Here is a 23,359-nt window from a genome sequence, read left to right on the forward strand (position 1 = left end):
TTATATATTTTGGATATTAAATGCTTATTAGTTATGTGGTTTCCAAATACTTCTCTCATTGAGTAGGTTGTCTTTTCACTTTAATGATAAAGTCCTTTGTTGTACAAAAGTTTTTAATTTTGATGAGGTTCCAATTATCTGTGTTTGTCTTTCATTGCTTGCGCTTTGGGTATAGTCCAAGAAACCATTACCTACCACAGGATCTTGAAAATGGTTAATTACATTATCTTCTAGGATTTTTGTGGTCCCAACTCTTATATTTAGGTTTTTGATCCATTTTGAGTTAATGTGTGAGACAGGGGTCCTCCTTCATTCTTTTGCATCTGGATATCCAGTTCTCTGAACACTGTTGAAGAGAATTCTCTGTCCCAGTTGAGCAGCCTTGGAAGCCTTGTCAAATATCAATTGGTCATAGATATGAGGACCTGTTTTTCAACTCTCAAGTTGATTCCATTTATCAATATATCTAATTTTATGTCAGTGCCATGCTGTTTTGATCACTGTAGCTTTGTAATATGCCTTAAAGTCAGGAAGTATGAGTCTTCTGACTTAGTTCTGCTATTTTAAGATAAATTTTTAGATATCCTGGCCCCCTTATCCTTCCAAATAAATCTGATAATTATATTTTTCATTTATGCAAAGTATGCTATTAGAATTTTGATTGGGACTGTGTTGAACCTATAAATCCATTTTGGTTGAATTGACACCTACAATATTAGTCTTCCAACTTATGGACATGGAATGTGCTTCCATTTATTTAGGTCTTCTTTGTTTTCCTTTAGCAATATTTTATAGTTTTTGGTGCGCAAATCTTTTACATCCTTGGAAAAGTTTATTCCTACATTTTTTTTTCAAAGAGAGAAAAAATTTATTACTAGGTGCATAGTAGGAGAGCAGAGGCCTATTGGCACAAAGTCTGTCTCCCTGAATTGCAGTAATTGTGATGGTTTTATTTGAGAGAAAGATGGGCAGGGTTTAGTATAACAAGCACAGTGGTCCCAGATGATGTAATTAGAGGTGATCTGATTATTGAGCACGCATAGATTGAGGATATGCTTAGTTACAGAACGTATGTAAAAGAAAAATAGCAGAATGAGATATAGGTGGCTTGGTTAAAGTCTAAGCTACTGCACGTGTCAGGCAGGTCCATTTTGGTTAGATTCAGTCTTGGATATCAAGATAACTTTGCACTTGGGGTGGTTAGTTCTGGGCTGACCCAAGACAATTCATTCATAAACATTAGGGGCTGTCTTTAGTGATTACAAGACTCTGAATTGAAAAACTGGACAACTGGGTACAAATGAAGATTAGTCACAAATTTTTACAATCACAGGGGCAGAAGATAAAGGCTATGCAGTTATGATCAGAGATGAAGACAGCTAGATTAAAGATCTCAGGTATTTTCCTCTGTCTATTCGAATATACCAGAAAGCAGAAAGGAACATTGCTAAAATGATTCAGTAATCAAAATCATCCCTTAAATCCTAATTTCTCAGTTACCATTCCTCCCTCTTATTTTTTTTTTTTAACTTTTTTTTTATTGTGTAATGTAACATATATACAAAGCAAAGAAAAAAAAAGCAATAGTTTTCAAAGCACTCTTCAACAAGTAGTTACAGGACAAATCCCAGAGTTTGTCATGGGCTACCATATCATCCTCTCAGATTTTTCCTTCTAGCTGCTCCAGAATATAGGCGGCTAAAAGGAATAAATATTTTTTTACATCACAATTGACTTTTTTCCCTTTGTTTGTGAAAAATAACATATTCAAAAAAGTAATAAATTTCAAAGCACAGCACAGTTAGTTGTAGAACAGATCTCAGAGTTTGGTATGGCTTACAATGGCACAATTTTAGGTTTTTACTTTTAGCTGCTCTAAAATACTCTAAGATCATATTCGTTTGTTAAACCCTACTTCTCTGCCTAACTCTACCATCACCTTTGATTTTTCTATCCCACTCTGTAGGGATATTTGGGCTATGGCCATTCTAACTTTTCCATGTTGGAAGGGGCTGTCACTAATATGAGGGAGGGAGATGGAACTATCTGATGTTCTGGAGTGGCTGGGCCCTCTAGGGTTCAGGACTTATCTGGTCCAGGGACCCATCTGGAGGTTGTAGGTTTCTGGAAAGTTAGCCTAGCCTCCTCTTATTTGATAATTATTTCTTAGTCTTGAGGGATACTTGGGCCATGACTCTTCTAATTGCTTCAAGGCTGAAAAGGGGCATTGTCGTTAGGGGGCAAAGAGATGCTACTGATGAAACTGTTTGTTGTTCTGGGCGAGTCTGGTATTTCTGGGTTTCAAAGATTCTCTGGCACTGAAACAATCTGGAGGTTTTAAAAACAAAACAACTTTATAAGTTTTGTTTTGAAAAACAAACTTAATAAGTAAATTTTATAGAGCCCAGGATATCTTTCAGGGTTTTCAGAAATACGATTGGTTGCCACATATTGTTGCAGTTTACAGTATCTGGCTAAAATTTGCCCAAGAGTAACCTCCAAAATGACTCCTTGACTCAATTTAAAAAATCTCTTAGCCATTGAAACTCTATTTCATTTCTTTCTTTTGGTTCATTAATTCACGATGCCAGGGCTAAGCTCATCTTTGGAACTTATGTCTCATGATGCCAGAGCCAGTTATATCCCATGATTCCAGGGCCAATTATGTCCCATGATGCCAGGTCCAAGCTTATACACCTATGTCCCACATAGGGGGGAAAGGTCAGACTTTGGCTTAGAGAGAGACTGCATTTGAGTAACAGCAGATATTTTTTGGAGATGACTCTTAGGCACTAATCATAAGTAGGTTCGGTTAAACAGAAATAAGTTTCATAAGGGCAACATCTTGCTTATGAAAATGTCAGGAATTCCCCAGGTGGAGAAGTTTAATAGTTCTATTTTTCCCAGTTTCTTAAGGGACTTTACAGATTCTTCTTCATTTTCTACCCAAAATACTCTGAAATGCATCATGGTATAACATTAACTTGTACAGAATATTAAGATTTTATTCTTTAATCTAGGTTCTATGTCAAATTAAGCTGAATTAGGTTGTTTAAATATACTGACTAGACAGATAAAATTAGATTGCATGCTACAGAAAATTCAAATTTTGGGCAAAATAAGTATTTTTCTTTTTGTCTCACACAAAAGTTAAAGCTTTAAAATACAGACAATATTATCTTTTACATTGTATAGTGATTTACCTTAGTTTTAACCAGACTAGTTCAATCACATCTTTAATTGGAGTTTTTCTTTTTCAGCTTTTTTTAAACAGTTGCTATATGGACTTATGCTTTGAGAGCTGGAGAACTAAATCTGGAGTCACACAGACGCTTAAAGTTCCAGGGAGCTACCAGGTTATACAAAGAGCAAAGCATTTCAGAAATTAAAGATGATGGTTCAAGCTTACAATCTAAGCTCTGGTTTTAAGCAGTTTAAATGAAGCTACTTTAAGAAATAAAAACATTAGACAGTTTTTTAAAACTTTTTTTATTAATTAAAAAAATTAACAAACAAAACATTAAGATATCATTCCATTCTACATATAAATCAGTAACTCTTAATATCATCACATAGTTGCATATTCATGATTTCTTAGAACATTTGCATCGATTTAGAAAAAGAAATAAAAAGACAACAGAAAAAGAAATAAAATGATAATAGAGAAAAAAAAGATTATACATACCATACCCCTTACCCCTCGCTTTCATTTACCACTAGCATTTCAAACTAACATTTAGACAGTTTTTTTATATTAACAAACCACGGCAGAGGTTTTGCTCTGTTTCACTTTCACGTGTTTACCAGAGTTATGTTAATTAACAGACAAAATAGAATTTATATATTTGTATTGCCTTTTTCAAAGTCTCCTTGTTATGCATAGAGCTCTGACCTATAGATGCTCACTTATGCTTTTGGAGATGCATTAGAGCAAAGCAGTGCAACCGACAATTTGGCTGTTTCTATGATCTGTAGAATCTGTAGATTCTTTTTAAGAATAACTAAAACCATGACTAGCAACACCATACCATTATTTAACACCATGCAGATAGTATCAGGATATAATATGGATAGTGAATACACTGTCAAATTTTTAGGAATTTTATACATTCTCTAAATATATGAATTATATATTCATTATTATTTATTCCAAACAAAGAATTGAATAGATTATCTCATCCTATTTTCACCCTTTTGTAGAACAATTTTAACTGTAATATCTTTAACTTTAACTGTAATGGTAGTATGTTTATTTTAAATCATTGGTGGCCAGGTTATGTTACAGAAATAAGCTTTTTTTTTAAAAAATGGATGCATAACTAAAATCTTTAAAGTTTTCAATACAGGCCACAGGTACCCTTTTAAAATAATTTCCATAATCAGTAACCAGTTAGGAATATTTGACCAATACAAATGCAAGAACATATCAACTAACAAATGTAAACAGACACTTAATGCTTATTATATTTAAGTAACACCAATTAATAACTAGACTGAACACACTAACAATTAAACAGGCATTAAATGAATAGCATATTGATTAACAAGTAAATAAGCATTAAACTCTTACTATACCTAGCTAGCACTTAAACAGGCCTATTTAATTTTATTAAATACCTATTAATTGTTGGATTACTCATTTTCGAGGAATATACTCAGCAGACAAATTTAAGACAGGGCCTTAAACCCTGTACAGCCTGGCACCCAGAAAACAGAAAGGTGTAGAGGTCACCCAGGGAGATCATTCTGGAAGGCTGACCCAGGCCTAGGTCAAGGGGACTCGAACAGCCTATTTACAACCTGATCAACTTTGACCCTGATGACCCATTCACACAGTCAGATGTTCAGACATGTAACTGGAAGAGGTTTCTCTGAAAATTTTTAAGGCGCCAAAGTTTCTGGAGTGCTGGCAGAATGGAGAACCCAGCTGCTGAGTCTCTAGACTAAATTCAGTCCAGTAGCAGCAAAAGGCTCAGGACATTTGTCCTGGGGAGTCACCAAATTGTTACCGGACAAAGAACATGGGTTTTTGCTCAACCGCACTCAATAATCAATTCATGAGACACCAGGGTTTCAAAGAGAGAAAGAGTTCATCGCTAGGCATGTAGTAGGAGAGCAGATAGCCTGTCAGTCCTAAATCTGTTTCTATTCCTACATTTTTGATTCTTTTAGTTGCTATTGTAAATGGCATTTTAAAAATTTCCTCCTCAGATTGCTCATTACTAGTATATAAAAACACTACTGATTTTGGCATGACTACTGATTTTGGCATGTTGATCTTGTTTCCCCCTACTTTGCTGAACTCATTTATCAGCTCTAGTAGCTTTGTTGTAGAGTTTTCAGGATTTTCTATATATAAGATCATGACATCTGCAAATAGTGACATTATTACTTCTTCCTTTCCAAATTGAATGCCTTTCATTTCATTTTCTTTCCTAACTGCTCTGGCTAGAATTTCCAGTACAATGTCAAATAATAGTGATGACAGTGGACATCCTTTTCTTGTCCCAGTTCTTAGAGAGGATGCTTTTAGTCTTTCACCATTGAGTAGGATGTTAGCTGTGGGTTTTTCATATATGCCTGAGGAAGTTTCTTTCTTTTCCTATCTTTTGTGGTGTTTTGTCAAAAAAGAATGCTGGATTTCATCAATGCCTTTACTGTGTCAATCGAGATGATCATGCAGCTTTTCCCCTTTGATTTGTTAATATGGTGTATTACATTAATTGACTTTCTTATATTGAACCATTCTTGCATACCTGGGCTAAAACCCACTTGATCATGGTATATAATTCTTTTAATGTGATGTTGGATTCTATTTGTAAATATTCTGTTAAAGATTTTTGCATCTATATTCATTAGAGAAATAGTTCTGTAATTTTCTTTTCTTGTCATATCTTTATCTGGCTTTAGTATTAGGGTGATGTTAACTTCAGAGAATGAGTTAGGTAATGTTCTTTCCTCTTCAAGGAGAGTTTGAGCAGGATTGATATTAATTCTTCTTGGAATGATTGGTAGAATTCCCCTGTAAGTCATGTGGTTCTGGACTTGTCTTTTTTGGGAGATTTTTGATGACTAATTCAATCTCTTTACTTGTAATTGGTCTTTTGAGGTCTTCTGTTTCTTCTAGAGTCAGTTAGGTTGTTTGTGCATTTCTAGGAATTTGTCCATTTCATCTAGGTTGCCTAATTTTTGGAATACAGTTGTTAGTCTCTTATGATCTTTTTGTTTCTGTGGGGTCATTAGTACTCTCCCCCCTCTTATTCTGATTTTATCTATTTTCATTTTCTCTCTCTTTTCCAAGGATTTGTCAATTTTATTGACCCTCTCAAAGAACTAACTTTTGGTTTTGTTAATTCTCTCCATTTTAAAATTCTCAATTTCATTTATTTCTGCTCAAATCTTTATTTATTCCCTTCTGCTTGGTTTGGGGTTAGGTGCTGTTCTTTTTCTTCTTCTGCCAGGCGTGCAGTTAGGTCTTTCATGTTAGGTTTTTCTTCTCTTTTAAACGTATGCATAAAGTACTATAAATTTCCTTCTCAGCAATGCCTTTGCTGCAATCATGTAAGTTTTGATATGTTGTGTTATCATTTTCATTCATCTCCAGAGTTTTACTAATTTCCCTTGCAATTTCTTCTTTGACCCACTGATTGTTTAGGGATGTGTTGTTCAGCCTCCACATATTTGTGAATTTTCCAGTTGTCTGCCTGTTACTGCTTTCCAGCTTCATTCCATTATGGTCAGAGAAAGTACAATATATAATTTCATTCTTTTTAAGTTTGTTGAAACTTATTTTTTGACCCAACATGTAGTCTATCTTGGAGAATGATCCATGAACACTTGAGAAGAATGTATATCCTGCTGTTTTGGGGTGCAGTGCTCTGTATATGTCTGCTAGGTCTAGCTCATTTATCATATTATTCAAATTCTCTGTGTCTTAATTAATCCTCCATCTAGATAGTCTATCTATTAATGAGACTTCTGTACTGGAATCTCCAACTATTTTTGGAAGTGTCTATTTCTTCCTGTAGTTTTGCCAGTGTTTACCCCATGCATTTTGGGGTACCCTGGTTAAGTGCATATATATTTATGATTGTTACTTCTTCTTGGTGGATTGCCCTTTTTATTAAATATATAGTGTCCTTTTTTTTTTTTGTCTTTGATAATAGTTTGCATTTAAAGTTTATTTTGTCTGATAGTAGTATAGCTACCCTGGCTCTTTTTTGGTTACTATTTATGTGGAATATATTTTTCTAATTTCTCATTTCAACTTATTTTTGTCCTTGGGTCTACGGTGAGTCTTTTGTAGACAGTGGATAGATTGATGATACTTTTTTTAAATCCATTCTGCTAATATGCATATTTGAGGATATTAATCCATTAATCATTCAATGTTATTACTGTAAAGGCAGTACTTACTTCAGTCACTTTACTCTTTGGTTTTTATATATCATCTTATTTTTGTTTCTCTTTTTACCATTTTAGTTACCTTTATTGACAATCTTCATTTCTATACTCTACTCCAAGCCTCTCTCTTGTCTTTTCCTTTCAGCCTAAGGAACTCCCTGTAGTATTTTTTGTGGGGTGGGTTTCTTGTTAACAAACTATCTGTTTAGGTTTATTTGAATATTTTAAACTCTCTCCTTTTGATGGATGGTTTTGCCAGATAATGAATTCTTGGCTAACAGTTTTTCTCTTTCAGTACCTTAAATGTATCATACCACTGCCTTCTTGCCACCATGGTTTCTGATGAGAAATCAGCACTTAGTCTTATTGCAGTTCCTTGTATATGAAAAATCACTTTTCTCTTGCTGCTTTCAGGATTCTCTATCTTTGGCGTTTGGCATTCTGATTAGTATGTGTCTCGAAGTTCGTCTATTAGGACTTATTCTGTTTGGAGTATGTTGCATTTCTTGGACAAGTATTTTTATGTCTTTCTTAAGAGTTGGGAAATTTCTAGCTATCATTTTCTCAAGTATTCTGTCCACCTCTTTTCTTTATTCTGCCTACCTTTTTTCCCTTCTCTTCTCCTTCTGGGCCACTCATGACCTTTATATATGTTCAAATCCCTGAGACCTTGCTCAATTTTTTTCCAGGCCTTTTCTCTATCTGTTCCCCTATCTATACAATTTCAATTGTCCTTTTTTCTAGTTCACTGATTCTTTCTTCTTCCTGTTCAAATCTGCTGTTGTATGCCTGTAGTGTATTTTTAATCTTCTATTGTGTCATTCCATAAGTTCTGTTATATTTCTCTTCATACTTTCACATTTTTCTTTGTGCTCACCCAGTGTCTTCTTAATATCCTTTATCTCTTTAGTTGTATTTTCCTTCATTTCCTTGAATTGATATGGGAGATTTGTTTGAACATCTTTGATTAGTTGTTCCAAATTGCATCTCCATTGAAGTTTTAATTTTTTCCTGTGACTGGCCCATATCTTCCTGTTTCTTGGTATGGCTTGTAATCTTTTGCTGGTTGTGCTGGTTTAAATCTGTTGCATACCCTAGAAAAGCCAAGTTCTTTAAACCTCATTCAGTATTGCTGGGTGGGATCTTTTTGATGTTTCCATTGAAGTGTGACCCATCCAATTGTGGGTGGTAACATTTGATTAGTTGATTTTCATGTAGATGTGTCTCCACCCATTCAAGGTAGAGTTGCTTATTGGAGTCCTTTAAGAAAATAGCTTAGAGCCAACAGAGCCCCCACAATCAGAGATCTCTGGAGATACAGGAGAACATCCCTGAGGAATCCTTATGAATTGAGAAGCCAGGAGAGAAAGCTAGCAGACATTGCCATGTGCCGTTTCAGCCGACACATCAGCCATTCCAATGACCCATCAGCCATTCTTGAGCGAAGGTATCTGTCTCTGGATGCCTTAGTTTGGACATTTTCATGGCCTTAGAACTGTAAACTTGCAGCTTAATAAATTCCCCTTTTTGAAAGTCATTTTGTTTCTGGTATACTGCATTCTAGCAGCTTACAAACTAAAACGCTGATGCTTAGACATCTGATTATCTTCATGAGTTTACTCTGAAGGTCAGTTTCTTTCTCTTGCCCAGGGTTTTATTGCAATTGGCTTTGTGTTAAGACTCTTCTTTGACCCTTGGTTCAACCTATTCTAGTCCTTTAGACTTGCCCATGTTCAACTGATCAGATTTTTTCAGCTCTTCTTTATGTGATTCTTGCCATGGGTATGTGGTACAATTTTTTTTGTATGCTGGCAATGAGGGCCACATTTCATTTTTTTCCCATGTGAATATTCCATTATCAAAGCACCATTTTTTGAAAAAAACATTTTTTGGGGAGTGCATGGGCTGGGGGTCGAGCCGGGTCTCCCACATGGTAGGTGAGAATTCTACCACTGAATACAGTACAATGTTTAAGATTGCACTATTTGGGCAATTTTTTCACCTCCGGAGAAAGCTTCATTTTCTCTGTTCCTTCTCTGTAATCTTACTCTGTTCTGTTTGTTTTTGTTTTGCCCTTATTTTATTTTATTTTTTAACTCTCCTTTCACTGCCTTCAGATGCTTTTACCTGGACAGCAAATTCTGAGAGCAGGATCATCCCAGAGAGGACTGTCCCAGATCAGTACTTCCCAGTCAAAACAGGGCCAGAGAGCCACGAAGGGGGCACAGACCAATTTCAAAGAACCTTGTAGAGGGGGTTAGAAAAGTCACCAAAAATCCTTTATCTGGCTTTGTGAAGGTGCGCTTTCCTAGCCTGTCCATTACCTGGTGCTCTTCAGCAGACTTTCTCCGTCTGCTGAAGATGGAGAAACCTTACAGAGGCAGGTTCACCTATTGGGTGAAGGTGCAATAGCTGCAATGGTCCCTATCTGGGGAAGGCTAAAACAATGATTCAGAACTGGGACCCAGCAATCTAAATTAGCTGATCAAAAGCTGTGATCAGTGCTCAGCCATGTCCCCTTCTGTTCTTGGGGAAGAGGGCTTCCACGTTACTCTCCGTCCACAGCAGGCAATCAGGGACCGGACCTGAGGTGAGTCAGATCGAGAGTGGGAGTGTGTGCTGGCAGCTGCCATGGGTTGAACTACTCACAGTTTTCTACTGCCATTTCTCAATCTCTTCATCCTCTTCTTCTTTGGATGCTGTACCATGCTCCCCTGGCCTCTACAGCCCCAGAACACGTGTTTCATACAGTTTCTGTCTGTTCACTCACTAATTTTGTAGGAGAATTGAGTCCTGTAGCTCCCTACTTGGCCATCTTCCATGGAAGTTCAGAATGTACGCTTAAGTAACCTCTTGAAGGGACGTGAGGACGTTGCTGGGCAGACACGCCTTCCTCACAATTTTTTAGGTGCCACTCTGTTGAACTGGGGCACAGTCAGGGGACAGGAGAGGCCCTGAGAGGCCATGTCGGCTCACTTCAGCCTGAGGAAATGTTTTCAAATCCCCCGTGGGGATTGCAACCCCTTGTGTGGGTTGGGGTATGAGGCCCATGCTCGGTGCATCCCCTGATTGGGCATGCATACTTGCAGAGATCCTTTGTGGGCAACACTCAACGGAAAGTGTTTTTAAAGTCTCCCTTCTGGTCCTGGGTCCCACGGAGCCTGCTTAAGAGGGTCGAGGGCATAGAACAACCAGAAATCACATGGGGAGCAGGGGCTACCAGGGTACATTCATGCTCTAGGCCAAAGGAATTTATTTTGACAATTATTTATATTTCATTAATTTTGTTTATTGATTGATTGATTGACTCTTTTGTTGTACCATGACTTACTGTCCTTCCACTAAGATATTACAGGGAGAGAGTGGACTTCTTAAAATATTTTTAATGCATGTTGTGCTGTGGGAGGATGAAAGATTACTGAATTGTTGTCCATGCAAGATTGAGTATTATGCTGAACTTTGGCTTTTCAACAATCACTAATTTTCAATAAAGAGATTATCCTGTAACATTGAAGTGATTTGGAAAGGAGTCAATTAAAGTTGCACCCAGTTATGTTGTAAAAGTTTGCTATTATCAGTGGCTAGTTCTAATTAATAGAATAATTTTTTTCAGGGGACATTGAGGGTGAGAGTAAGTGCCTTTTTTTTTGTATGACTCTTTTACTGTATGTGGAAGAACAAAGTCTTGTGCAAAATGTAGACTTTGCAGCTATTGCAATATAGTTGTGTTTTTTGTTTGTTTTTATAGAACAGATGCAAGACAAAGAACATAATATGAGATATTGGAATGTAATTTTGAAACATATGTTTCCAAAATTATGGAAGCATTCTGGATGATAAATAAATCCTTTCAGCCTCAGAGGGTACAAGCTGCAAGGCCGAGGGAGAGCTGGGTATTGGACAGTAACGGGGGTGGATTGGTGGGAAATGTGGTTTAAGTAACAGGCTGAAGAGTAAGCACATCAAAGCCATTAAAGCATAACCCCCCAGATTTAAAAATGTGAGCAGCAAAAGATTATGTAGCATGGTGTGGCGGTTTTATAGAGCCCATTTCAAATGAGGGATAGAACAAAAGAATATGTGTTTGGAGCTCTTGAAGAGATTTATTTCAGGAGAGAGGCAAACATTTTGCTCTGATACCAATTAACTAGCAAAAAGCACATGTCATAACTGCCAATATTAAAAATGAAAATCCCACACCCTAGGGTGTGTTGAAGGCAGATCACAATGTTTGGAAGATGGAATGCATGAAGAGATAACAGGAAGAAAGCGCTCTAGCTACTCAGCCTACCTGCTTACTTCAGCGTCTTGCCTGCTGATGAGATACTCATCAGCAAAATCAGGAAAATAGGCTGTTGTTTGGGTGGCCAGCCACTTGACCTGTTATAATGTGGGATTTCGATTCTGTCCAAGAGAAGTTATTGTGGGAATTCCAGAAGATTCTCAATGTAATGCTGTTTCATCTGTAATAACTTTGAGTTTCTCTGGCCTTTTTCTGTATTATTTTGGGCAGCATACCTCCTGTAAAGGATGTGTAAATGTATTTACAGAACACAGAATGGAAACCATCAAGTGCTACATGTAGGACTTGTGGTGGGTTGAATTGTATAGTCCAGTTTGGACATGTTCTTGGTTTTGGTCTATATTCTGGTGGGTATAGATATGTTATCAATAATATCTCTTCAGTTAAGGTATGGCCCAATTGAATCAGGTTGGAGTTTAATCTGAAATTCTGGAGTCCTTTTTTAAGCATAGTGAAAGTCAGACAGAAGGAAAAGCCACAGGGATCAGCCAGAAGCTGGAAGTCAATGGAACCTAGAGGAGGAAGGAGAAAATGCCACCGTGTGCATTGCCATGTGACAGTGAGACAGTGAAGCCAAGGAACCCCAAAGATTGTTGGTTATCCAGGAGATACTGACTCTGGAAGGAAACAAGCCATCTAACCTCTTAAATCATGAGCCAATAAATTCCTGTTATTAATCCAATCCATTGCATGGAATTTGTTTTAGCAGTTAGGAAACTAAAACAGTGTTTGGTACCAGAAGTGGGGTGCTGCTATGACAAAACCTGAAAATGTGGACGTGACTTTGAAATTGGGTAATGGGTAAAGGCTGGAAGAATTGCAAGCTGCTTGATAGGAAAGTCCTAGGTTGCTTTGAAGAGATTGTTGGTAGAAATATGGACATTAAATGTTATTTTGATGAGGACTTAGGAGGAAATGATGAATGTGTTATTGGAAATTGGAAGAAAGGCAATCCTTATTATAAAATGACAAGGAACTTGGCAAATTGTATCCTGATGTCAGATTGAAAGTGGAACTTGTAAGTGATGAGCTTGGATATTTAGTTGAGAAGATTGCCAGGGTGAATGTGGGAGGTACAGCCTAGTGTCCCTTTGCAGCTTATAGTAAAATTTGAGAGGAAAGGGGTAAACTGAGTCCTGAACTCTTAAGTATAGAGAAACTAGAAAATAATGATTTGAAATTTTCATAATTTGAAAATTCTGAGCCTATCCAAATAGTGTGCTTTGCGACTTGGGCTAGAAGTTACTCTATCAGAGACCTCCCTGAGCTTTTGAGACGTGAGTCCCCAGAAGACGTGTTTCCACATGCAGGTTTATCTAAACGACATTTTGGTAAAGAAGGTGTGGCTGAACATGGCCCACTTAGCCATTTCAGTGTAAGTCATGCTTAGAAATGCAAGTTATCCAGGAAGGATCTGTGGAAAGTTCCATGTCTGATGGTTTGGACCCACTTGAACTTCATGCCAAGCCAACAAGATTTTTGTAAAATTTGTCTGAAAAGACCCACTGACAGCCTGGACTGGGAGGGACAGAGAAGGGACAAAGTGAAAGAAGAATGACTTCAAGGAAAGAACCATGGAACCAAAGGTTTGGATCAAAAAGATCTCCCAGGACCAAGAGAGTGAGCCCACGCATGTGTGTGAAAAGAGTAGGGGCCAGCTGCCCTGTCTCTTGACGGGGTGGACCTTGTGTCCTGTTGTTCAAGGAGAATATTACCACCCCAATGCTTGGAGATGGTAGGGCTTGTGACCCTGGTATTTATGGGGATCCCAATCACTATCCCATGCTTGGAAAGGATTGGACTTGTGTCCCGGTGTTTGCAGAGAGCCTGTCTGCCATCCTGACGCTATGGAGGGTGGGGCCTTCACACTGTTATTGGGGAAGTGGTGGGCCTGTGGTTCCATCAGGTCCAGAAGATGAGCCATCAACCCATAGATCACTCTCAGGCCATGAAATCTAATGGAGTTCGATCTGCTGGGGCTTGTTTGGGACCTGTGACTCTGTCTTCTTTTCAATTCTCCCTTCTGGATTGGGAATATATATCCTAGGCCTGTCCCTTCATTGTATATCAGAAGCAGAAAACTTGATTTGAAGGTTTCACAGGTCTATCAAATGGAGAGGAATTTTGCTCTGGAACAGACTACATCCCTAATTGATTTTGATAGACTTTGTACTTAGCATTATTACTGAAACGACTTAAGGCTTTTGGAATGTGATAGAATGAATGTATTTTGCATGTGGAAAGAGCATGTCTTTTTTGAGGTCAGAGGACAGACAATGTTAGATTGAATTATTTACCCCGGTTTAGACATGATCTGGTGGATGTGAACTCGTAAATAAGGTCGATTTAGGATGTTACTTGGGTTAAGATGTGGCCCAACTGAGTCAGGTCGGGCTTTAATCTGGATTACTGGAGTCCATTATAAACAGAGTGGAAGTCAGATAGAGGGAAAATCCATCAGGAGTGGCCAGACTGCAGATGTCAACAGAACCTGGAGCAGAAAAGAGAAGATGCTGCCATGTGAATTGTCATGAGGCGGAAAACCAAGGAATCCAGAAGACTGCCAGCCAGCCAGAAGATACAGAACCTGGGAGGAAGCAAGCTTCTAGTTCTGAAACTATGAGCCAATACATTCCTTTTCTTAAAACAATCCACTGTATGATATTTGTTTTAGCAGCTAGGAAACTAAAACAGCACTTTTCTGCCCTTTAAAGTATATTCACATTCATTAACTTAGTTGTTCCTCATCATAATTCTGTGCAAAAGGAAAGGCATGTGGTCATAGTCTGTAGACCTAGGGATGAATTTGAAATGATTCAGCCCGTTAGAAAAGAGGCCCAGGGAGTTTGAGGTATTTTTATACCCATTAGGATAATAGGGAAACTGACAAGGAGTTATCTGAGCTTTTCATTCACCAACAGCATTGTGTGTTGAATTTTGCATTCTTTCATTGATAATCAGGCACCCAGTCTTCTGGGAAAGGAAATACACCCAAAAGTCAAATAAAAAATGTTGTCTGGAATAGAGATGTCTGTTGCTACAAAAATATTCAACTCATTGTCTCTGAACTAAGATAGTAAATCTCTTTACCTTTTGTATTTTGGTGCATTGAAACATTATCTTTTATGATCATAGGTGTTGCTTCATTATTTAAAGCACACTTGTTATTGCAGGAAAGACAAGCTCGCATTTGATTTATAATGGAACGATTGTGCTTTGAGTTAAATGAAAGTTCAAAGGAAAATGAATTCTAAATAAGAATAATTGAAGAGACTCAAGGTTCATTTGAGTTTATATTCATCAAGGCAATTGTCTCCAGAAATCCTCTTATTTAAAGAAACAAGACAGATCGTAACTTACAAACTTCCCCATTATGACATCACTTTATTCTATATATCATCATCAGAAATGTTAAGCCTCAGCAGTAATTTATACAAACCGTATTGTTACAGAGTTATAAATGTCACTAAGTGGTAGAGTTATGCATCAGTGTCATGCAAGTTGAACCCTGGATTTAAAAACTTACCCATAATGCAAGTATTCCATAAAAATATTCTTAGTACTTTTTCCTCCAGAGCAGCTTCATATTAAAAGTTCAGTTTCATTTTACACCTGTACTCTGATCTGGGAAGTGCAACCTTTAGTTCTCCTTCATGTTTTTAAAGTCACCTTCTTAATTCTGGTTGAACATAACTCAAACAACTGAAAATGTTAGGAATGGATTTACAGTCCCTCTGGCTACTCTCTATCTGGGATGGAAAGGAAAGTGAAGCTGGAGATAACTTTTCCTACTATCAAGGGACATCTAGAGAGTAGAGGCGATTAATTGTAATGTGCCAGCTAGTTTTGATTATTCAGGTACTGGTGATGGAAGTTGTGGATTATTCAGATCTCCAGTTTTCTGTTTCGGCTTATTTCACTGCTCAGGAGCACCTCTGGTGGTCAGGGACAATACCCACATATGGTGGGTTTCCAAAGATGTAGTGGAAAAGGAATTGCTCTCCTTCGAGCATTTATTCTGTGTCAAATAGAGGGAGGAAATTTCACGAATGTGTTGTTTCATTTAATTCATACCAAGCCTACAAGGAAGGTATTATTGTCCCCCCCCTTTTTTTATGACAAAGGCTAGTGTAATTCATTCATTTCTCAAGTTGTAATTGAGTGTATTTTATGTGCTAGGACTGGGATAAGATGGTGAATGACAGAGCTATGATTCCTGCCCTCTCTGAGCTTAGAGTCCAGTAGATCAAAAATAAGTCAGACAAATCATTCCACAAATACAATATGAAATTACATGCTGTGATGTGTGCTATGAATAAAAATGACAAGAGATTGTGAGATTTGTAAGCATGGGATCTGATCTAGTGAGCTAGGTGAGAGAGGACTTCCCTAAGAGTATAACCTTTGATTTGACAACTGAAGGATGGCGGAGAAGTTGTCCAAGGTTGCTCACAGGTAGCTGGTGGCAGAGCTGGGACTGGAATTTAAGTTTGCCTGAAACCAAATTCCATCCTTAGCACACTACTACAGAACCATTGAAACTATGCATTACAATCAGAACTCTGCTCCCCAGCCGCCAGTCCCGTTCCACTAGCTTCTGCCCCCTTGGACGTCGTATCTGTGGGAGCTGGGATGGTAGGTTGGAAGCTGCAGTGGCTTCTCAGCAAATTATACCAGCACAGTAAAGTGTCCCTTGCACTCTCTGTATTCTTTCCATTTCCTTTACTATAATGTCTGGGTTGGACAGGATTACTGATGGTAGGGATGGCTCTCTAGCATTCCTCCTTGCAGGGTGGCATGGCGGTAACTTCAGTCATGGAGGAGGGGCTCGATTACTAATCAGCCTCCATCAGAGTTTCGAAACATTGCCTGGGGCCTCTGTAAAACTTCCTAGATCCTGCCTCCTAGTCTAACTCCCTGTGCTCAAACACTGCCTCCCCCAATCTAAAACCACCTTGGGGATTGGCTGTCTGCCTGAAAAACTCCCTGACCTGATGAGAACTGTATCAGGGAATCCTGTTGGTAGCTGTGGGAGGGCAGTTGGAGTCCAACCAGAACATTCCTGACTCATGTTCCCACTCCTTCTGTGTCTGCAGGGTGAGCTGCCCTCCTGGGCACGCTGGCCACCCCAGAGCCATACCTTCTAGCCTGGTGCAGGGAGGGGACCAGCTGAGCATGGAGGCATGAAGTCTGCGAAATGGAACCTTTTCTTGAGTCCTCTGCTGACTTTTCCACCCTTCAGCCTGATTACAGCAAAGGCAACGATTTAGTAAAGAAATCGAGGCAGATTTGATGTTTCTTCAAAGGCACCTATAAAAAAAACAAAAACTGGAAAAAATCTTTCTCTTAAATTTCTACCATTGGAAATTCTTTTGGGTTAAGTGGCATAGCCTTCTCTCAAGTACTTTTGTTAAAATGCATCCACCCTGGGAAGAAGCAATGTTGTAAGTCTCAGCCACCTTATCATGAATGAAAGCAGATACCCAGTGAATTCTTTTCTGTGCCTGGTGAAAGGGTAGCTGGATGGCTGTAGATATGGTGGGGAACAGATTGCTGAAATGGGGGGCCAGCCACTTTTCACTGCTCCCAGCTCCCCAACTACCTTTTGCAAAAGCAATAATAGTTTTGGTCGCTAGAGGGCGAAGTAGGCCGGTAATTGGTTCCTAGTACTTGTTATCATTTCTGAAAACCGAAGTTGGCAAATATGCGTTATTCGTGCTCTCTTTATCTTAGGAATCTGGAATCTCACTGAGATGGTATGAATGTGAGAATTAGGCCATGTTAGTGTAATGGAGCAACTACCTGGTAAATAAAAGCACTGTGCAAGTAAAGCAGATACCCAATGGATTCTTACCAATGGACTTTGATATTGTTCTCTGGCTGTTTTTACTATTAAAATATACTGAAATTTCTCAGAACTGATTCAAATGAAAATGTTTGAATCAAAACTGGCTAGTAAAATGCATAGTGTTGCACTTTATTTCACATAAGGGTAAGCGTTTGCATGCACATGTAATTTTCTGATTAAAGAGAACAAACTTTATTGAAGAATGGTTAAAAAAAAATCACCCTCCCCATCACACATATATTGTACTATTATGGATGTCTCTGTTCTTATGGAATAAATCTTGCTTAGTGACTTACCTCCAGAGTAAATAATAAATCACCGACAAAAGCTCCAGGCATTTAGCTCTGTCTGGGCAGTAAAACTTTGCGATGGTCTTGACAGCATTTTGTAAAACCATAGTTGCTTAGGGAAAGTGATTCTGGATGTCTTGAAATTTTCAGAATTAAAGAGTAGCTGTTCCTTTGAGGAAAATTATCCTGATGCCAAGTGTGTGTGTGTGTGTGTGTGTTATTTTAATATGAATTTAGATTATAATCTACAGACACTTATTTATTAAAACGAGCAAGAATTTGACTAAAAGCACAACCACATATATACCAGGTTTTATAGGAAAACCTTGTGACAATTAGGACAAAGATGCTTAATATCTATGCACAGCATCCTATATACAGGTCTACCTAAAATGTGTGTATGTGCATGTATGTATATACATGTATATGTCAATGTATGTATATGTCAATGTATGTATATCTATATATACACGCACATATTGCCATGCATTAAAAAAATTTTTTTTTAAATACCAAAAACACCAAATAAATGCAAATATTCATAACTTTTGATCATTCCATTCTACATATATAATCAGTAATTCACAATATCATTACATAGTTGCATATTCATCATCATGATCACTTCTTGGAACATTTGCATCTATTCAGAAAAAGAAATAAAAAGAAAACAGAAAAAAATTCATATATACCATATGCCCCACCCCTCCCCCTCACCGATCACCAGCATTTCACTCTAAATTTATTTTAACATTTGTTCCCCCATTATTCATCTTTAATCCATATGTTTTACTCGTCTGTTGATAAGGTAGATAAAAGGCGCATCAGACACAAGGTTTTCACAATCACACAGTCACACTGTGAAAGCTATATTGTTATACAATCATCCTCAAGAAACATGGCTACTGGAACACAGCTCTACATTTTCAGGCAGTTCCCTCCAGCCTCTCCACTACATCTTGACTAACAAGGTGATATCTACTTAATGCGTAAGACTAACCTCCAGGATAACCTCTCGACTCTGTTTGGAATCTCTCAGCCACTGACATTTTATTTTGTCTCATTTCACTCTTCCCCCTTTTGGTCTAGAAGGTTTTCTCAATCCCCTGATGCTGAATCTCAGCTCATTTTGGGGGTTTTCTCCATCCCTTGATGCTGAGACTTAGCTCATTCTAGAATTTCTGTCCTCACCTCTGGGAGTCATGTCCCACGTAGACAGGGGAAGGGTGGTGAGTTTGCTTGTTGTGTTGGCTGGAGAGAGAATTGCCATACAATTTACAAACCAGTTTCATTTCAGATGTTCACATTTGAATTTCAGCCCTGAAATAAATGTTTTATTTATATATATATGTTTGCTTTCAAAAGTCAATGTATTAAAATAGTAATCTCTACATATTTAGAATAGAGGTCATGACTTGGGTTTCTTTGACAGTTGTTTTTTTTTTTTGGAATTGTTTAAAATGAAATAAAATCTTTAAAGAAACTCGTTATTGAACTGACTATTCTTTTGTAGATTGCTGATTAACTTAGTCAACTGAATTTGTACCTGGATTCAATATAACTACTTGGCTGTCTTAATTTCTCATCCTTGGGAAGCAAGAAAGTACATTTAAATATTGCTGTTTTGTATCTCTCCCCCAAATTGTCATAGGGCATTTAGCCTCAAGTATTGCAGTATATAAGTGAAGTCAGTTTCTTTGTCTCATTTTATCCAGCAAAACAATGGTATATTATTTTGAGGTTCATCTCTGGGGTCTTGCCTTTGGCAACATTCTGAAAAGTGCTAAGGATGTTAAACAGAAACCCAGAGGGGAGAAATGTAGCTAAGTGGCTAAAAGCATTTAAAGCATGGAATTGAGCCTCGTTGTGCAAATTGGAGAGTGCTGTGTGGAGTTTTTAAGTCTCATTTTGTACATCTACCTTCTGTCACCAGGTTTGCTGAAGGGTCATTGAACCTGAAGTCAGAAGCCTGGGAATCTAGTCCGTCCTGAATCATGCTAACCTCCTGGAGTCTGTGTCTTTCTGTAAGGTGCTGGTACTTTTTCTGTGCTTCCTTACAGCATAAGCCTGCTCTGTATTAAGTCTTTGAGGTCAGTGGGCAGTACTCGGCCCAGATTAGCCCTTTGCAACAGTGGAAAGTTCAAGTTACCTGTCCTGGCCCAGTGGTCTGGTGTCTCCTTTCCAGGACTGTTTTCCATCCATGGGAACTTCCCACTTCATCTGTAGGTACTAAGAGGCTGGTTCTCTGCAGATGTCGTCTTTTCCATTGCTCCCTCCATCATAACTGGCTCCCCAGAGAGTCTTGGATATAGGTCATTTACAAATTAGTCAAAATTCATCAATAGGCTACTTTTTCTCATTACAAAGGCATTAAAATCATATCCTTATCCTACCTTCAGGACTTTCTCCTTTGGAGAGCAATTTCAAGCCTCTAGGAGCAGGTGGGGAGGCAACACTGGGAGGCATGAGCATCGACCTATGTCCCTTGTCCAGAAGGCAGCTCCCTTCTCCACTGGTGGAGAAGCCAGGTATGAGTAAAACAACCATGTTAAGTAGTTGCTATGAGCTCAGACTGACATGAAAAGTGTTTGTGGCTGGACCAAGATGGAGCCGGGGCTTATCTCTTTCATCTGCATCCTTTTAGGATGTGTTTTTGCTCACTCTGGGAAACTCCTTGTTACATGCTGGCAGCTTGAATCCTGCGGACTGTGGGACAAGGCAGGGCATGACCAGTTTTCAAAGGATGCCTGCTTAACTGCTTCTGCCTGATATAGTTTAGGTAACAGAACATGGTACATATGAGAACGAGAAATATATTTTGGGGTGGATGAATGGATGAATGGATGAATGAATGAGTCCTAGGGGAGACTCCACCTTGAGTCTTTCATTTTGTTTTCCTCCTGTTCATTTTTGTAAGGCAGTTAGGTGTAAGTAGGTGTGGCGTACAAAATTTAGAAATTTCAGAAGGGTGAGAAAAAAACAAGTATCAATGAAAAGTCTGATATTTCTTCTTATGCCATGGTAGATTTAAATGCACAGCTCTGGGGGTTGGGGGTGCTGTGGTTGAATCTTGCTTTGGAAACCATTTGTTTAGTACAGTGGGTTTTATGTCTGAAATTGGCCAGACTCTTATGTTATAGCTGCTAGATGAAGTGAATCCAGAATTCAATTAAATAAATAGTCACTGAGGGCTTGTCTTGTGGTGGACTGTTGGCTAAATGCTCTGGGGAGAGTCACTCTGAGCCCCAGATTATTCTGGGAAGACCCAATTTTAAGTAGTCTGTCCTATTTTCCCACAGGTACATTCATGCTGGCTGGTTGTATGCCCAAATATTCATTACGGGAAGTTCTCTGACAACAGCTGTAGAGCTGTGGAGGAAACAAAAGGTGTAGCAGTGTCCTTGATCTTCAGGTGTTATTTTGGGTTATCTAGTTAGGAGAGTAAAACACATGAGTAAAAGACATGAGGCTGCTAAGGAGGAGCCGCAAGAGCTTCAGAGATTTGGTAATGTCTGTTGCTTATCCTAAGTGGTGGATACAGATTTTCTTTTATTATTATTCTTGTTTAACTCATACATACATGCTTTAGGCACAGTTCTGAAGGATGAGCTATTTCATTAAAAGCAAAGGGAAATAAAAGAAGCATCAGGCGCTCCGGGATTATGTACAAATAGAATGAGCAGACAGACCATTAGGCAGATCAGTGGGGCTGGGGCAGTCTATGAAGCTTAACCAAGGAGGTCGCACACGATAGTTGGACCTGGAAGCAAGAGTGGAATGTGGGCAGGTGGGGAGGAGCCAGGTGGACCCCAGGTAGCAGAACAGAGTGTGTGAAGCATGGAGGTGGCCTCAGCCTGGAAGGTGAATCAGCAGGAGGGCAGCAGACAGGCATTCACAGTGGGTTATGGTGGGGAGGTAGTGGGTAGATACGGTGAAACTGAATGTAGAATGTCGTGAAAGCCAGACAGAGTTTCCAAATTACATTAAGGGCATTGAAGAGCTACTGGATAAAATGAATGAACTTTTGGGAAGGTTAATTTGAAGCTATGGAGAAATGATGGCTTCCCAGTCCTCTTTTTTTTTTTTTTTTTTTTTTTTAAAGGAAAGACAGAGAGAAGGAAGGAAGGATAGAAGGGAAACATTTTTAAACATTTTCTTGTTTTATTGTATTCTGTTTCTCCGTTTTTGTTACATGGGCTGGGGCCGGGAATCGAACCGAGGTCCTCCGGCATAGCAGGCAAGCACTTTGCCCGCTGAGCCACCGCGGCCCGCCAACTTCCCAGTCCTCTTGATGGTATCTCCTGGATATCTGCTGAGATCTCTACCCAAGGCTCTGTCCTGCAACCACCACCTACTTACTGGCCTGACTACCTCCAGTCTTAACCCCTGGTGGCCCAGTTCCTCTACTTTTGGCTGAGATATCTATTAAAAATGCCACCTGACCATATTACTCCTCAGCTCAACAGTCTTTTAATGGTCCCCCGGTCCTTTGAATAATGTCCACATGCACAGCAGGTCACAAAAAGCCCTGTGCGTCTTTGCCATTGTCTTCCTCTCCCACCTGACCTCCCGCTTCCCACCAAGTCAAATGGAAGCACCTGGCGTCTCCACACCCCTGGTCTTTGTGCCTCGGCCACCAGGCTGCCTGTGACTCGACTCGTTCTTCAAGGCTCAGCTCTGGCGTCAGTGTCCTCTGTGGTCTTTACTACTCAAAGTGGTCTGTGCACCAGCAGCATCCTCAGCATCACCTGGGAGCTTGTGAGAAATGCAGGATCACAGGCCCCACTGCAGACCTGCTGAGTCAGAATCTGCATTGAACAAGACCCCCAGGTGATTTATAGGCGCAGTTTGAGAAGTATGGCCCCGGCCAAACTGGACTGCCCCTCCTGTGGTTTGGGTTAGACTGGCCTCCCCAGGCTCTCCTTGGAGCCTTCATAATGATGCTTATCATCTTCTCTTTCCTCTCATCTTCCCTAAGTAGATTCTGAACTCTCTGAGGGTCAGGACCATCTGATTCATTGTTGGTGATTCAGTGCCTACCATACAGTACCCAGCATACAGTAGGTACCCAATACATGCTTGCTACATGAGTGAACAGTCAGCAGTGGCCTCATATTGAGAAGAAATGGTAGTTGTTACTCATGCACCTGGATAAGGGAGAGCCAGTTTCAAACACTTTGTTGAGACTTGGCTCAACTTCCTCTTTTCAAGCATCTATTCATCTTTAAATGAGCTGCAAGGCCAGCCAGGTGCAGGGTACCTGCCAGAGCCCAGAGCAAGTAATCATGATGCCGACACTGAAACCCAAAAATCTCTGCCATTCCTGGGAATACTTCAAAACGGTTGCCCCTTGGGGAATCACCAACTGTTCCTGAAAAGCAGTCTTTCAAGTATACAACATTTTCCTTCTGATCAAAGATCCACTTTGAAGGTTTTTAAGTTGGGCATAAAGTGAGGATTAAGGGACTAAGTGGCATGGGGCACCACCTTTGACTCTTTACCCTGGAGAGCCCT

General features: G+C 39.1%; 2 long non-coding RNA genes across 2 annotated transcripts in view; one reads left to right on the forward strand and one right to left on the reverse strand.

The window, feature by feature from the left end:
• The window catches only part of LOC143660921 (uncharacterized), an 84,071-nt gene that overhangs the window by 31,643 nt on the left and 29,069 nt on the right, over nucleotides 1–23,359 (forward strand). The window lies entirely within an intron of this gene.
• On the reverse strand, nucleotides 16,853–19,548 carry LOC143661581 (uncharacterized). Its single transcript, XR_013164702.1, has 3 exons — nucleotides 19,392–19,548; nucleotides 19,037–19,165; nucleotides 16,853–17,017 (listed from the first exon to the last, which is right to left on the reverse strand). It is a non-coding gene; the product is annotated as an uncharacterized LOC143661581 (long non-coding RNA).

This window comes from Tamandua tetradactyla, chromosome 17 (assembly GCF_023851605.1).
Source record: "Tamandua tetradactyla isolate mTamTet1 chromosome 17, mTamTet1.pri, whole genome shotgun sequence".
NCBI lineage: Eukaryota > Metazoa > Chordata > Mammalia > Pilosa > Myrmecophagidae > Tamandua > Tamandua tetradactyla.